The 13,768-nt window shown below is 47.4% G+C and overlaps 1 pseudogene; it reads right to left on the bottom strand.

Moving 5' to 3' along the window:
• Positions 1–9,753: 9,753 nt before the first annotated feature.
• LOC104997397 overlaps positions 9,754–13,768 on the bottom strand; it is a 7,548-nt pseudogene continuing 3,533 nt past the window's right edge.

Raw genomic sequence — 13,768 nt, 5'->3', positions numbered from 1 at the left:
AGCCAATGACGGGAGGCCTCAGAAGTGGACTTTGGAAGACGCCTGGAAGGAGGCTTGGTGCTTCTAAGCACTTTTTGTTTTTCCAAAATAAAAATTATGCCTATACAGTGGAAATCTGTTCAGCCAGCCATGGGGGGGCTTCCCTGGTGGCTCAGGGGTAAAGAATCCGCCTGCCAATGCAGGAGATATGGGTTCAATCCCTGGTCCAGGAAGATCCCACATGCCGCAGAGCAAGTGAGCCCGTGCACCAAAGCTATTGAACCTGTGCTCTAGAGCCTGAGAGCTGCAACTTCTGAAGCCCTCGCGCCTAGAGGCCATGCTCTTAAACAAGAAAAGGCACTGCTGGGAGAAGCCTGCACACTACAACTGGCGAGTAGCCCATACTTGCAACAATTAGAGAAAAAGCCTGCGCAGCAACTAAGACCCAGTACAATAAAAAATAAATAAATAAAATTATTTTTAAAAGAAAGAAGGAAAAAAAAAAAACAAGTCATGGGTTCCACTGACTTTCTGAACTTCAGATAAGATCCTGATTGCTTCATCCTGAGTATCCTTTCATCGCCCGTTTCGTTCCTGAATAAACAAGGAGCTGTGTCAGTTCTCAAGGGCTTGCTTTGCACATGTGGGCCGAGGGACTGGGACCCAACACTGGGAAATGTGGAGAGCTGAGTTCTGGTCTTGCTGCTGCCATTAATTGGGAGCTCTCAGACATCACATTAACTAGTCTGAGTTCAGTTTCCTCATCTATAAAATGGGTCTAGACTGTGTGGTGTCTATGACATCCCCACTAGATAGTAATGGAAGTATATGAGGATTGCCAAGAAGATCAGAAGATAAATATCTTGCATATAGAAAGAGCTCACGGAGAAGGCAATGGCACCCCACTCCAGTACTCTTGCCTGGAAAATCCCACGGACGGAGGAGCCTGGTAGGCTGCAGTCCATGGGGTCAAAAAAAAAAAAAAGAAACAGCTCAATAAATGATGAGTTACTGTAACACGTAACTCATAGATCTCTCTGTAAATATAAAATCTGCGTATGCCTCTCGTCTGCTCACTCCTACCTCCCTTTCAGCCCCATCTCTCATCTCTCTGCTCTGTACTTGATTGAAATCCTCGGTTATGTTCTCCCCACCCTTAAATGCTGGGGTAGGGGGTGGCTGAGGGCAGCAGGTTGGCTAGAAGTGAGGGTAAAGGAGGCGAGGAGCAGGACGAGGGGCTGATGCTACCCACCTAGGGGCTTGGTTTATCCTAGGGGATGGAGAGCTGCAGAGAGGTTTAAAAGAGGGAGCATCATTCTCTCTTCTCTCCATTTCTCTAATTATTTCTGCCGCAGATTCTCAGTTCTCTGCAGCTAGAGCCACGGCTTCTCACAGACACTACTCGAGCATCAAATAGGTCCTCACCCTGCTGCTAGCCCATCTCTAAGGATTAGCCCACAGCAGCAGCCAACTTCACTCTCCTAAAGCAATTGTCATACACAGTTTCCACTGCTGTGAACTCACGAATGCAGCTCTCTGGTGCACTGGAATCAAACCACATTGCCCAGGAATGGTATCCAAAGTATTTAGCCAGCCAGCATGTCAGGGTCCCATTAGCTGCCAGGCTGGATCCCTCTCCCCACCCCACCTCCCAGGGCGGAGCGAGGGGTGGCTGGATAGAGGTATGGGAGAATCTGTAGAGTCCCAGAGAGAAGCTGGAGCAACAGGGGGCATTTGGGAGGTTTAGCATGTGTGCCTGCTCAGTCATGTCTGACTCTTTATGACCCCATGGACAGAGGAGTCTGGTAGCCTGCCAGACTCCTCTGTCCATGGGGTTTCCCAGGCAAGAATACTGGAGTGGGTTGCTATTTCCTACTCTAGGGGATCTTCCTGACACAGGGATCAAACCCGCGTCTTCTGCACCTCCCACATTGGCCAGCAAATTCTTGACCACTGCGCCGCCTGGGAAGCTCGGAAGGCTTAGACACCACAGCTACTTACTCCTGGGGACAGACATGCTTCAATAGGTCCATAATCTACACCATTATCCTGCAGCACACACACTCACTGAGACTGGCCCCATGTGACCTGCTATAACCTCAGGGTTCCAAGATGGAGACCTGGAAGAGAGGCTCACTGAAGCTCCTCCCAGCAACAGACAGTGAGGGCCCTGGTCTGAGTGAAGCAGAGTTCAAGCCAGACTCAGCAAAGCAGAGTTGGAAGAAACTCCTGTTTGTTGGAAATATTCTTCCTTACAAACCAGAAGAATAGGTCTTTGTTCTCCAAATTCTGGCCTATGATGAAATTTACCTTAAAAGAACTCTGGAAAGTGTCATGGTTTTCCTGCCTGAATTTTTCCTGAAAGCTTGTCAGGAGGCTAGAATCTTGCATCAGGAACAGAAGACAAATACTTGCTATCATCAGAAACCAAGGAAATGGTTACAAAGTGAAGGCAGGTGCAAAAAAGGGCTTCTGGCGAAGCGTCGATCCCTTTAATACCTGAACCATATCCCCAGCCATTAGTCAGCTACCTTGGAATCAAGGAGAATGCCAGTGAACACTTATGGTGTCTCACTTGCTTGAATCAAAGACTCAGATTGTGGCTGGGACCACGTGAAGGAGAGTCTAAGGTAAACTGTCTGGAATGAATAATTTTTGCGATAAAAGATTCCTGAGATTAATATTTATTGAATACCTTCTATGTGCAGGGAGAGAGATAAGCACTGCCCCTACCCTCAAGTTGGGGAAGCATCAAAGCACATAGTGAAAGTACTTTTTAAAGACCCTGAGAGATGTAAAGACCTGAAAACTAAACTACATAGGGGGATGTAGAACCTCAAGCCTCACAGCCGAAGTGCTTTCAGATCTGTGATGTTTAACCTCAAGGAGAAACTTTTTTAAAAGCACCTTAAAGCTTTTTCCATCAACAAATGTTTGGTTCTCTAATCAATCGGTCAGTTAGGTACATGCCCAGCCCTGTGGATCTTGCCTGCAAAACAAATGATCTACACACCATGAAGAAGGTGGCACAGGTCTCCCTCAGAAAAAGAGCCCAGTCCTATGTGCACAAACAAGGCTGAAGCCATTGCCTATTGCTGTGAGCTTCAAAGCTGCCTCCAGCTCATGTCTCATCCATCGTCTCGCCAGTATCTTCTCATTCAGCAGAGTTCACACGGGCCCCTGCTTTGTCCTGGATGTGGTCTAGCACCTGCTCACACACCATCAGCTGGCTCAGAGCTCAAAGCCCCATCGTCCAAGGCTCTAGATGAGTTTCTGTGCCCAGAATACACCTTTCAAAAGGGCACCAAAGAGGAGTTCCAAAAGCCAAGGAAGGCAGAGAGAGGCTGTGTGCAGGCTCTGAGAAAGAACCAGCAGGACAGCTGAGCTGCGGAGGAAGACAGACGGCTGTGGTCCAAGACAGCAGAGAGCGAGGAGGGCCTGAGTCCTCCACCTCCTGTGCTCCCAGACCCGGCAGGAGATACAGACATCATCCGGACCAGAAAGGAAACATCTCAGCTGCTAAAGAAGACCTGGGCAGGGTGACTGGAACCAGAGCAAGTTGGAAGAAGAAATGAGAAGCTGGAGAGTGAGGCTCGCAGACGCATCATGTGCAATGTTTTCTCCTGCAGAACAGCTAAGCCCGAGTTTTCAGGGAGAGAGGGAGTCCCTGCAGGGAGCGGGCAAGTCCTTCCTTTCAGAACCACAAGGAATGGACAATTCCATCTCCGTCCAAGAACAGCTGCCAGGCACAGGGTTTCAGCACTGCAAGAGGCCTCAGAAGCAATGATGCTGATCATCATCACCACCATCAGGATTGTAGCAATAGCCACACAAACCGAGCACTTACTGTAGGGCAGATGCTGCTGTGCTTTATACGAATCAGCTCATTTAATCAACAACCACTTTACTAAAGAGGACACAGAAATGCAAAGAGGTTAAGTAAATTGCCCAGGGCCACACTGCTGGTGAATGGCAGAGCTGGGCTGAAATCCAGGTTTTTTTTGAGATCCACTCCAGACTCTATGAGTAGTCAGCTGTCTTTTGAATGCAAGCTTCAGATAATTTTTTCCTAGCACAGAAACTGTTCTGAGTTGCCACTGAACATCTAATGATCACAAACTATTCTTGTAAATTATTTCTCTTTAATAAAATTGATCAAAGTGTGCAGTGATCAAGGTCTATTCCAAAGTCACAGCACGTATCCTACAGTAATGATGTGGGAAAGTAGTCTGCCATCTACATAGGCTGTAATTTTGAAATATTTGTGAGCCAATAGGGTCAGAGGGGCTATTTAAAAATCAATTTTATAGGATCATAAATCCTCTCTCTTCCTCACACAAGAAGGGATGTGGGGGTCAATATAGAGAGAATAAAATAGAAAAAGATGCCTTGAAATAATCAACTCCTACATCTAATCAATATCTCTGAAATTTAGTCTTTCCGGCCTGTCTGGTCACCATCGCATTGCTTCCATTCAGCCTTCTTGGTTCTTCTGGAGTTTTCTGCAGCTGCTTTCTACCTTAAGTCTTCTAAGCCGTCTTTCATATCGTAGGCAGAGGGATCCTTCTAGAAAATTCCATCAGTTCATTCTCTTGCTTACAAGTATTTAATGAGGGACATCCCTGGTGGTCCACTGGCTAAGACTCCATGATCCCAATGCAAGGTGCTTGGCATTTGATTCTGGTCAGGGTACTAGATCACACGTGTGGCAACTAAGAGTCTGCATGCCCACAACTAAAGATCCTGTGTGCCACCTTGAAAACCCAACACAGCCAAGTAAATAAATATTTTAAAACAAATAAATAAAAGTATCTGATGACATAGACAGGAAGTAGATGGGAGTTGCCTGGGCTGGGGGGTGGGGGAGGCAGAATGAGAAGTTGTTGTCGATTGGGCACAGAGTTTCAGTTTGGGAAGACCAGAAATTTCTGGAGATGGACGGTGGCAGCTGGCGCACAAAGATGTGAATGTACTTAATACCAATGTAACCTAAGTTGCAAAATGGTTAAAATGGTCAATTTTATGTTATGTATATATGAATTACTAGAATAAAAAAAAGAGAGTATCAGATGATCCCTGATGTCTCAGGATACCACCCCCCGCTTCCTGAGAAAGACATTCAAGGGTTCTCAGAATGTGGTCCCCTCTTCACTGGCAACCGTATCCCCCATTCCCTTGCTGAGTTGCACACGTCCCATGTCCCACCCACTCTGTTTCCCAAACACACCACAACTTCTCACGACTCCTTGCCTCTGTCTACGCTGTTCCTTCTGTCTGGAAGGCACTACTTACCCCCACCCGCCAAATGGCCGAGAACATCTTAATCTTGGAGATCCATTTAAACCAGGTCAGGAGGCTTTACACCTCCACGTCTGCACCAGCAATGATCTTCTTTTCTAAGGCACAGGCCCTGTCTTTGTCCCCTCGGGCTCCCCAAGGCCTCACAGACACTCAATAAATGTTTGTTGACTATTAAATGAATAAGATTTTTGTCTCCATCCTAGAGGAGCTTTATAAGTCATATATAAATGAAGTGATTCATTTCTAAAAAGTATGATGCAATTTAGAGGTGAAATAGCATCTTAGACCAGAGAGAGATCTTTGTGGATCTGGGAGGAGGTCAAGCTTGAATGGGGACAAGCCTTCCAGGTAGGGATAATGATGACAGCAAAGCAACCCCCCCACCCCTTTTTTTCCAGAGAAAGAAAGATGAGATCCCTGCAGGCTAAGGCTTCTCTCAGGCTCCTAATTTCATGTACCAGCCCCCCACCCTCAACAGCTTTTGCTTTTCTTCATCATGTGGACCTGAAGCTCCAGTGTAATTGCAAGAAACTGGGCTATTTTGGGAGCCACCCAGCATTGAAGCCTCTTCTTTTATTGGAGGAATTCTTCACTTTATGAATCTTATGGGGGAGGGGAGGTGGAGGCATAGCCCACTTTCCTTTTTGGAAGACGTATACTTGAGGTACCAACCTCCTAGCTTGTCTTGTAGCATGACACAGCACTTAACTTAGGCCTGGCCAGACAACCCCACATTGGGATTCTGAATCTCAGGTGAGTGGCTCAAACAAGCAGGGCTTGTGGAGAGTTCTTTCTGGGGGCAGTAGTAAAGCTGCCTTGGGATTTCTATGAAGATGAACCCAGTATCCAGGGTCCAGGGTCTGGTGCCCATGGAGTCAGTGCAGTAGGGACCAATCAAGGTCTGGGGTCCAGCCGCAGAAGCAATGGGAATCCCTCTGGCTGAAGTCTGCGGTGAAATTTTGGCCATGGTTCTGGCTGCACACTGTCCCCAGTACCCACCCATCTTGACTGACTGGCTGGTTCCCCAGCCTTCTTCACAATTGATAAGGAGTAATGGTCTTACATTTAAGTCAGAATCAGTTTCTGTTATTTACAACTAAGGACTCTGATGCAGAAATTAACCTTGACCAAACTGCGTCCCTGGTCTTCAGGAAGGGAAAGGGAAGCATGCATTTTCTGAGCACCTCCTAGCCTTGTGACTAAATGTGCTTTTATGTGCGGAGGCTCCAAGGACCCTGGTGGCCCTCTCATGACTCCGTCTGGGCTGGCCAGACTTCTGACAGCAGAATGGCTGTCAGATTCCTGCCCCCTCATCATCACATCCTGGCTGAGCTTCAGCATCAGCCCCCCAATCCCTAACCCTTCAGGGACTGCTTATGTGACAGCTAAAACTTTCTGTCCATGACCCCAGACTGCCTACTTTGGCCCAGTGAGCCAAGTTCTCATTTCACCGACTTCCTGTATTTTTTTTTTTTTCATCGCTCTTACTTGATCTCGTGTTTTAAATGCATTGGCTCAAGAGCAACAGTCTGTTGCTGCCTTTTCCCCTTTATTTCAGGAAGCTTGCTTGACAGCTGTAGCAGCTGCTGCTACCGCATTCTGTTTGAACACATTTCGGCAATTTGGCTGCTATAGGATCCTTCAAAGTGGTCCTGGGCTCATCAGTCTGCCTGGCATGTCTCTGAGTTTCAGAACCAGGAGTAGGGAGAGCGGCTGGGGATCATTCGCTTATTCACATTGATTAGAATGATGGCCGCCTCCAAGCGCTTCGTGGTCCATTAAAAACAGAGCAAGGCAGCATCTGCTCCTTCCTTCCAGGGGTGGCTTTTGATAGAACAGGCTTTCATGTATTTTGTTTAGATATATGACGTCCCTGGGGGCTTCCCTCATAGTTCAGTCAGTAAAGAATCTGCCTGCAATTTAGGAGACCAGGGTTCAATCCCTGGGATTGGGAAGATCCCCTGGAGAAGGAAATGGCAACCCACTCCAGTATTCTTGCCTGGAGAATCCCAGGGACAGAGGAGCCTGGAAGGCTACAGTCCATGGGGTCGCAAAGAGTCGGACACAACTGAGTGACTAAACCACCACCACCACGATATCACTAAATTTCTTACCTGGGTTTTAAGGAAATCCAGAAGAGAAACTGTCCAAATAAATCAGGGGGTTATTCATTTTCAAAAGGGATTTCCCTCTGCAACATTTCCTTCACTTGTCAGCAAGTCTATATCCGACTCTCTGTGACCCCATGAACTGTAGCACACCAGGCTGCCCTGTCCTTCACTGTCTCCCTGAGTTTCGTCACTGGGTTCTCTTAATCACCATCCTTCTGGAGCAACTGGGAATTTGTCTGTAGAGCTGGACAGGATGGAGGGAAGGGGAAGACACCAGGGGTTGCCTGGGGCTTCCAGCCCCTCCCAGTGAGTCACAGGTGCCTCCAGCCGGGGTTTGGGCTCTGGCCAGAGCCTGAGGCCATCCTGAGCCTTGCCCTCAGTTCGCCCTGTCCTGTGGCTGATGTACACTTGTCTGTGACTCCTCCTTCCAGTGGCTGTCGACTTGTCTCTTCAGTTGTCCATCTCCTGGTACCCAGTCTAGCCACCAAGCACTCTGCTGGGCACTGGGGCTACCTGGACAAGTTACAGAGACATAGTTACATAGATATATCCCCACCTTCCTGGTGCAGGGGGTGGGGAGGTGATGTCCCATGCTTCCTGCTTGCAGAGCACAGGATAGGAGAGCTTGCGTTGCTGGGAGGGGAGAGGAACCCAAGGACAGCCCCGAGAGGCGGCCATTTCTGCAGACTCAGGAGATGACGGGTGAACTAGGTGAAGATGTAAGGAAAGAGGGGATGGAAGGAGCAGAGCTCAGAAGAAGCCAAAGCACAGGTGAAGCAACAGATCAGACAGAAGAGAAACTGGTGTGCCATCACTGGGGGGTTTGTGAGTTATCTTAAGGATTTAGAGTTGATTGTAATGGCAACCCACTCCAGTGTTCTTGCCTGGAGAATCCCATGGACGGAGAAGCCTGGTGGGCTGCAGTCCATGGGGTTGCACAGAGTCGGACATGACTGAAGCGACTTAGTAGTAGTAGTAGTATTCATCTAACAAACACATATGTGAGTGTGCTGCGTGCGAAGCCGCTTCAGTTGTGTCTGACTCTTTGCAGCCCCATGGACTGTAGCCCACCAGGCTTCTCTGTCCATGGGATTTTCCAGGCAAGAGTACTGGAGTGGGTTGCCATTCCCTTCTCCAGGGGATCTTCCCGACCCAGGGGCGGAACCTGTATCGCTTAGATCTCCTGCATTGGCAAACGGGTTCTTTACCACTAGTGCCACTTACATGTCACTGTTCAAAGCACATTCTATTATAAATTCATTGAATCCTGATAACAACCTCGGAGCTAGGTCATCATCCCGTCTTACAAGTGAGGAGAGTGAAGCTCCGTGCACTTAACTAACCTCCTAGGATCCCCTATCCCGTGGGTAGCGGAGCTAGGCCATCTGGCTTCTGAATCCAACCACCATGTTGAGCTGCAGTTAAACGAAGCTGAAGGGTTTTAAGCAGGAAAGTAAAGCAGAGACCTGCATTTTTATGAGATCCGCCCTGCCCAACGGCCCAGGACATTAATGGAACCAGTCTCCCCAACTTGCTGTGCACTTGTTAAGCTGCCTGTGTGATTGGGCTGTTATGCAGAGGGAATTTAAGAGACTGACGAGGGTCCACCTCCACACTGTGGAGGCTGAGCCCTCCTCGGGTGGTCTGAACTCCAGCCTTCTGTCCAGAACCCCCTTCTTAGGGCTCAGGCCCATCCAGAGCTGACTCCCTCACAAAGAGGAGATGCTACGGCCTTCCTGCCCTTCCAGAGGCCTCCACCAGGACAGCGGAAGATGGGTATCCACACCACCATCATCTGGGTGGCACCCCCCCTTTTACCATGATCCCCCTCTCTCTGGAGCCTTCTGAGCCCTGACGTCTTCTGCAACGGCTCCGGCCCACACTCATGTCTTCCCTGCTCTCCACTCCCATAGCTCTCATTGTGAGAGCCACACAATCAATGCTGTGTGCATTGTTCTCCGGCTGTTGTGTTCATTCATCCATTCAACTGTCCTGAATTGTCTGCAGATGAGTCATAATTTGGGAGATGGTTGAAGATGTGTTGCTTTATGTACCCAAACTTAAAAAAATATCTAAATGCTGTATACACATACACACAGTGTTTATATTTTTAATATCTATACATATATATATATATATATATATATAGTTGACATGAGCAACAACAGCAAAAAAAATAAGAACATAATGAGCATTTTTGGTGGTAATTGAGGCTCCTTGCTGCTTACCTAGACCTGCCTAAGACATATGGGTTGTGTGCCCTTCCACTAAAAGGCACCAGCTTCTTGGGCTTTCTAATTTGTTTTTAAATTAAATAATCTCAAATTTTTATTATTTTCATAATAAAACAAAATTAGGAAGCTCAAAACTGGATCACTTGGCCCTTACTCTTCTTCTGTCTCCTTTCAGCTCAAAATGCACGCAGCTCTTAATAGCCTGAAGTCTCTCAGATCTGCCAGTTGGGCTCAATGCATTTAAGCCTTAGTACAATATTTGCTGTTTTAGCCTTTTTCCAGAAAATCGGCTTCGTCTGCCCACCACAGCCACTCTGCTTTCTGTCCTAACACTGCTTTCCCTGGGCATACAGACTCCTTGTCCTTCTTGCACTGGGTCACGTTGTGGGGCTGGTGCTTGCCACACCTTTTACAGAAAGTCTGGTGGGCTTTAGGAAAGCTCACCACATTCACGAGCGTGCTGTCAGCATGGCGAGCTCATTAGCTTTTCATAGGTCTGTCGTCTCTATCTGTCAACTGATTGCCTTGCACAGACCTTCCACAGAGACACAGGGACAGGCCCAGGCTGGCCCTGGAGCCCCAGCGCTTCCTCTGCTCTGAATCATTGGATGAGAAAGAAGGTCGAGTGGATTTCAGAGGGGCTTTCAGGAGTAATTCTATTCTGAAACTAATTCTACTTTCTGAACAGTCACTTCGAAACCGCTGTGGCTGGGAAGTCAGGTCATCGAGCAACTGAGAACTGAGAAGCCAGGGAGAACTCCCTGCTGCCCCTCTGAGCTGTCCCACCTCCCTGCTCTCCATCAGGCTCTCACCAGGCAAATGCTGTGTCTTTATTCTTTTCGGAATCCCAGCCCCGAGGGTCGTGTCTGACCCAGGATAGACCCTTCGATATTTTGTTGAATGAACAGATAGGAAGTTGAGCCTGAGTCAGGGGTGGGCAACTCCTTGGAGAGCTCATTCACTCCTCCATGGGTGAGCATCAGTGTGGAAACTTTAGGACTATTTCTGATGTTCGGGTCCCTTCGGGGTCAACCTCAAGGTTTTTGGTGTGCTTGTCAAAGCGGATGCAATTCCGTATTCATAGAATCTCTGAGGGGTATACAGCTCTGCTTCACATGCTTTCCTCTGTGAATTTACTAACCTTCTAGTGATTTCGTATATGGTTGGAAACAAAATAAGCACAGAGCACCACCTGGTATCAGAAATGTCCCCCTTAACGGCCCAAAAGTGTGAAGTGTGAACGTGTTAGTCGCTCAGGTGTGTCCAACTCTTTGCGACCCCATGGACCATAGCCTGCCAGGTTCCTCTGTCCGTGGGATTCTCCAGGCAAGAATACTGCAGTGGGTTGCCATGCCCTCCTCCAGGGGATCTTCCCCACTCTGGGAATGAAGCCGTATCTCCTGCCTTGCAGGCAGATTCTTTACCATCTGAGACACCAGGGAAGCCCCAAAACAAACCCTCTATGAATGTCTTCTATTAGTCAGTCACCAGGGATATGGAAAGCAGATGAAACTCTGCCCGCTGGAAGGTCACAGACTTAAGGGCGCACAGGGAGAAGAGAGGAGAGACAGTCATGTAATTAATTAAAGGGGACAGATAAAGGATGAAGAGGTACCCTCTCCCTGCAGAGACACTGAGAGTAAAAACAGAGACTTCCACATGAAAATAAAATCAGCCGCTGACTCACCAGCAGATATATACTTAGCCACCCACGAGCCTCAGATAACTAAACATTGTTCCCAGGCCAGCAAACACTGGAGTTTTCATCTTCCATGGCCGGTAGTGCAGTCTTGTTTATTGTTGTAGAAGAAGATTGAAATCACCCAGACTTGTTTTTTAATCTTACCTCTGTAGTTTAGCAATTGAGACTGGTAATTTAACCTCCCTGGGCATCAGTTTATTCACCCGCAGAGGAGGGTGGCTCACCTCTGTTGAGAGGGCACTATGGATACAAGATCAAAGAAGAAAACCCTAGCTCTCAGGAAGCTCAGAGGTGAATCTGATGTCACGGACAAACACTTAAAGCCAGTTAAAGATATCATATCATTTGTTGAATGAAAGTATTAATCAAGATTCTCCAGAGAAAAATCATAAGATATACAGGTATGCTAAGTCGCTTCAGTCATGTCTGACTTTTCGTAACCCCGTGGACTGTGTAGCCTGCCAGGCTCCTCTGTTCATGGGGTTTCCCAGGGAAGAATACTGGAGTGGGTTGCCATTTCCTTCTCCAGAGAATCTTCCTAACCCAGGGATCGAACCTGTGTCTCCTGCGTTGTCACCACCATACATACACTTCCCAGGTGGCGCTAGTGGTAAAGAACCCACCTGTCAATACAGGAGAACTAAGGTATGCCGGTTTGATCCCTGGGTCAGGAAGATCCCCTGGAGGGTGGCATGGGAACCCACTCTAGTATTCTTGCCTGGAGAATCCCGTATACAGAGCAGCCTGGCAGGCCACAATCCATAAATTCTCAGAGTCAGACATGACTGAAGTGACTTAGCACGCATGCATGCATATATAAGATAATAATAAGATAGATATATAGAGAGATTTATTACAAGGAATTAGCAAATCCAAAATTTCCAAGATCAGCCTGTAGGGCAGAGATCTAGGAGAAACTGTATTTCTGTTAGAGTCTGAAGTTTGTGGGAGACCCAGGGAGAGCTGACATTACAGAGCAAGTTCGAAGTCCGTCTGCTGGAAAATTCTCTCTTGCTCAGGGAAGATCGTTCTTCTTATTCTATTCAGGCCTTCCACTGGTGGATTTGGCCCACCCATATTAGAAGGGGCAATCTGCTTACTCAGAGTCCACCAAGTTAAATGTTAATCTCTCCCTGAAACACTCTCACAGAAACATCTGGAATAATGTATGATCAAATACTGGGCACACTGTGACCCAGCCAAGTTGACACATAAAATTAACCATTGCCCTGAACAAAGTGAAGAATGTAATCTTACGCATGTAAAATGACATGCATGTCTCCACATGAAACCAGCAGCTGTGTCTAGCAGGAGGTTCCCCCAAATGCCTGCAATGGTCCCCTTGCAGAGACAGCTTCACCGGTTCTTTTTATACTCTCTTTTGTACATTTATGTATTGTTTCATTTTTAATATGTGTGCCGATGGTTTAGTCTCTAAGTCGTGTCCAACCCTTGTGACCCCATGGACTGTATGTAGCCTGCCAGGCTCCTCTGTCATGGGATTTTCCAGGCAAGAATACTGGAGTAGGTTGCCATTTCCTTCTCCAGGGGATCTTCCTGACCCAGGAATTGAACCCAGGTCTCCTGTACTATAGGCAGATTCTTTACCACTGAGCTACAAGGGAAGCCATGATGTGTGCTGTTACACTTTTAATCAATACTGTCATCATCACTATTATCATTACAAAAGCAATCTTTTTTTTTCTTAAAGTACCTTACTGACATATAGGAAATGCTGGAGAAATGTCAGAATGCTGAAGTCCTTCCCCAAAAGGCTAGTGGACCAAATGTTGGTTCCGAATGCATGAAATTCTACCAGTAAACTTTTTTCTTTTTTTGGCCATGTTACATGAGTCCTAACCATTGGACCACCAGGAAATTCCCCTACCAGTGAACTTTTATTCTTCAAATATAAGAGCTTTCTTTCTTTTAAAATGCAAATCGTGGCAGAAGAACTATTGCCGGAAAACTTATCTGTTTTTTAATGATGTAATGATTTGATTAGACTTTTCTCCCTGAGAACACACAGTGAGAGTTGGAAAACAATAAATAGCCCATGGGTGTCCAGGAGGTGCCAGAAATGGGACACCCACAAGCACAGATGGATGCCTGCAGATGGCAAGAATGAGCTTTGCCCGCTGCAGGGCTGATGGGAGACTGAGTTCCATTGGCCTGACCCAGGCCCTCAGCCAGGAAATGTGTGGGAAGACCCTGCCCTGACCAAACTGTCCTGGCTCTCAGTGACTCTCATTCAGCCCCTCCCAGTGGAGTGGACAGTCAGGCAGTTTTTCAACCACCCTCTCAACAGAAGCACTGATGGTGATTATACAGAAATCTGCAGTGAAAAGTCCCACTCACATGTTTGTCAGTGAAATACCTGCCACAAGGCAGGAGAGGAAGAAGTTCCTTGGGACGACCCAGTGCTCTGGGCAAATAAACCA

The sequence above is a fragment of the Bison bison genome, unplaced genomic scaffold (genome assembly GCF_000754665.1).
Source record: "Bison bison bison isolate TAMUID 2011002044 unplaced genomic scaffold, Bison_UMD1.0 scf7180017864307, whole genome shotgun sequence".
In the NCBI taxonomy this organism is placed as follows: domain Eukaryota; kingdom Metazoa; phylum Chordata; class Mammalia; order Artiodactyla; family Bovidae; genus Bison; species Bison bison.
The sequence above is the reverse complement of the archived record's forward strand: the minus strand, read 5'-3'. Positions and strand labels throughout refer to the sequence as shown.